The sequence below is a fragment of the Carassius carassius genome, chromosome 49 (genome assembly GCF_963082965.1).
Source record: "Carassius carassius chromosome 49, fCarCar2.1, whole genome shotgun sequence".
NCBI classification, from domain to species: domain Eukaryota; kingdom Metazoa; phylum Chordata; class Actinopteri; order Cypriniformes; family Cyprinidae; genus Carassius; species Carassius carassius.
The window spans coordinates 22,826,503-22,830,215 of record NC_081803.1 but is presented as its reverse complement, the minus strand read 5'-3'; the positions used below and the strand labels follow the sequence as shown (position 1 = coordinate 22,830,215).

The 3,713-nt window shown below is 23.9% G+C and overlaps 1 protein-coding gene across 1 annotated transcript in view; it reads left to right on the top strand.

The window, feature by feature from the left end:
- Positions 1-3,713, top strand: part of LOC132132835 (netrin receptor UNC5C-like) — a 168,644-nt gene that overhangs the window by 144,133 nt on the left and 20,798 nt on the right. The gene's annotated exons all lie outside the window — the stretch shown is intronic.

The window sequence follows — 3,713 nt, the reverse complement described above, 5'->3', positions numbered from 1 at the left end:
TGAATTATTATTATTATTAGTCAAATTAATGTTTTTTTTATGTTTAATATAATTTATTTTACATTAATAATAATAATATTAATACTAATCTAACTAGTCAATTAATTATTATTATTAGTAAAAAAAAATATTTAATATAATTTATTTTAGCATTAATAATAATTATAATAATAATAATAATCTAACTAGTCATCCAATTAGTCAATTAATTATTATCATTTTTATTATTAGTCAAATTATTGTTTTTTATATTTAATAGAATTTATTTTACCAATAATAATAATAATAATAATCTTAAGTAGTCATCCAACTAGTCAATGAATTATTATTATTATGTCAAATTAACGTTTTTTTATGTTAATATAATTTATTTTACCATTAATAATAATAATAATAATAATAATCTAACTAGTCATCCAACTAGTCAATTCATTATAATTATTATTATTAGTCAAATTATTGTTTTTTATATTTAATATAATTTATTTAAGAATTAATAATAATTATAATAATAATAATCTAACTAGTCAATTAATTATTATTATTATTCAAATTATTGTTTTTTTTATATTTAATATAATTTATTTTAGCATTAATAATAATTATAATAATAATAATCTAACTAGTCATCCAACTAGTCAATGAATTATTATTATTAGTAAAATTAATGTTTTTTATGTTTAATATAATTTATTTTACCATTAATAATAATAATAATAATAATAATCTAACTAGTCATCCAACTAGTCAATTAATTATAATTATTATTATTAGTCAAATTATTGTTTTTTTATATTTAATATAATTTATTTTAGCATTAATAATAATTATAATAATAATAATCTAACTAGTCATCCAATTAGTCAATTAATTATTATTATTATTAGTCAAATTATTGTTTTTTTTGTGTTCAATAGAATTTATTTTGCCATTAATAATAATAATAATAATAGTAATCTAAGTAGTCATCCAACTAGTCAATTAATTATTATTATTATTATTACTATTAGTCAAATTTAGTAGTATTTTTGTGTTATGGAACAGTACTGTTTACAGAAAACAAATTATAATTATACAAATTAAAATACAAATTTGTAATACTTTTCTTAATCAAGGATGCATGAAATTGATCAAATGTGACAGTGAAGCCATTTATAATGTCATAAAAGATTTCTATCCGCGCAACACAGAAATAAATTACAGTTTAACAGATATTCATAGAGAAAACAGCTGTTTTCAATTGTAATAATATTTCACAATTTTTACTCTATTCTTCATCAAATAAATGCAGCCTTGGTGAGCAGAAGAGACTACTTTCAAAAACATATTTCAAATCATATGTAATGATAACATCCTTTGATCAGTACATATGTGACATTGACACTTAAAGAGAAACACCATTAATTCACCGACAGAAAGAGGCTGCAGGAGCGTGTGGTTCCCTGATGACACTAACCAGTTATATCTATATATGTGACTGGAGTTTGGGGTCTAGTGAACTGAAATCCTCACTAGTCGCAGCACGCCGGTGAACTGATGGCACGTCTCTGTGTGTGTGAGTGTAATGATGCAGGAGTCGTCGGGTGATGCATGCGGCGTTTCTGCAGACGTTTCATTAGAAAGCCTGACACCTTGATGTGAAGCCAATCTGCAAGTTATCCTGACGCTGTAATTAGCTGCGTGCGTCTGGCACATCGAGTGTTAATTAGGGAAGGTGTTACGGCAGCAGTGTGTAACGGAAATTAGGCTGGAGAGACTTTCAGCTGCAAAACACGTCAGCGTTGACACACACAAACTATATAACGACCAAGAGACACAGACTACTGAAGTAACACAAAGTTACTTCTTTTGTCCATCGAAACCCTTTGAGCTAAAATATTTCTCTAGGATAAAAAATTCAATAATGTAAGAATTACATTATTTTTATTTTTTATGATTTAATTAATTATGATATTTTCATCAGCTCTAATTTAAAGATTTAAAATTTAAATATAATTTAAATCTAAAACCATAAACTTTTCTTTATTTATATATATATAATGAATAAAAAAAATAAAAACCTGAAATAAAATAAAAGGCTTGTTTTATTTAAGTTAGTTACCATAGCAACATTTATCATTTTAATTTAGTATTAAGTTAATCTACTAAATTAAATAAAACATAAATACATATTAATACAAACTATATAGACATGTTTAAAAAATGGCAAATAGTATGACTTTCTTTTTCCAGGGATATTATAGTTAATAAAAACTAAAACAGACAAATAAATAAATTATAATAATTGAAAAAATTCTAAAAATCATGAAATATAATTTAAAAAATATATTTTATTTCACTTAGTTGAAAATTATTTCACATTTTCATTTAGTATTTGATTTATTAAAATAAATAAAGCCGAAATAAAAATGTATAAAAACTATTTAAACATGTTTTTCAAAAATGGCAAAACACAAAATAACTGAAACTTCAACTAAAATGAAAATGAAATTGAAAATATTAAGAAAAACAATATTAGTACAATAATAAAAACAATAATAGTATCTCCATGTATCTCCATGTAATGAAAGTGAATGGGTTCTAATGTTGTTCAGACCATAAATGTTTTTCAAATATCTTTGACATGAAAGTGAGTAAATGATGACAGATTTGTGACTCGTGTGCGCTGTCAGATTAAAAATAGCGCGGTGTCATGTGAAAGAGTCAGGAGGCCCCGCCCACTCGCCGCTCGCTCATGAATATTCATCAGTGTACCTGTGAAGGGCAAAACAACATCTGCTCTCCGTCCGCTGTCTGCCGTAACGAGAGAAAGAGACTAACGAGGAAAAAGACTAATGATGACTTTGTTCAGCGCTCTTCATCACGCCGCAAATAAATATTAGCCACTAGATTTACCTCAGATGCCTTCATAATGCTTTCTCATCCAGTGCTGAACAGATGCAACATCTTTAGCAGAAAAAATAGAAATCAAACGAACAATGTGTCTCATCACACAGTGTTATGTTCGTATAATTTACACGCTATTATAGTTATCAATGTTAATTAAAAAAATGATTATAATATATAATTTTATACAATGTTTCATTTTCAGATTGAAATGTTTATTTACGGTTTGCAGTTTAATTTGTTTTTTATAGTTCTTTTGTCATGTAGTTTCTGTCTTTTTTTAATTCTAACAGTAACTCTACTGTTAAAACTTTTAAAAATTACTAATATTCTAATATTTATATTTTATTTCAGCTTTATTTCAGTTAACTTAAATATTTTAAATAGTTTGTTAATTATAAATATTATTCATATACTATTGTAGTATTTTATTAATATTAATATAATTTTATTTTTAGTGTTCACATTTTTATTTTTATTTTAACTTACATTATATTACATTTAGCTTAAATTACTTTTTTATTTTTGTATTTTTTTTTTAAGTATCATTATTTAGGTTTCATTTCTTTTTCAGTTTTCTTTATTATTTCCAGCTTAAATTAAATCCAGTCCCTTAATTCTTCTTTACATTGTTTTTAAATTTTCATTTTAGTTTCAATATTATAACATTTATATACTTTTTATAGTATTATGTAATTGATATAATATTTGAATGAGCTTTCGTTGGTGATTCATATCATAAGGTTATAGTCGCAGTAAATTTTGTTGGCATTTCTCTAATATTTACAAAATCATTAAATAGGTTTGATGTTAAGGTTTTATCATGC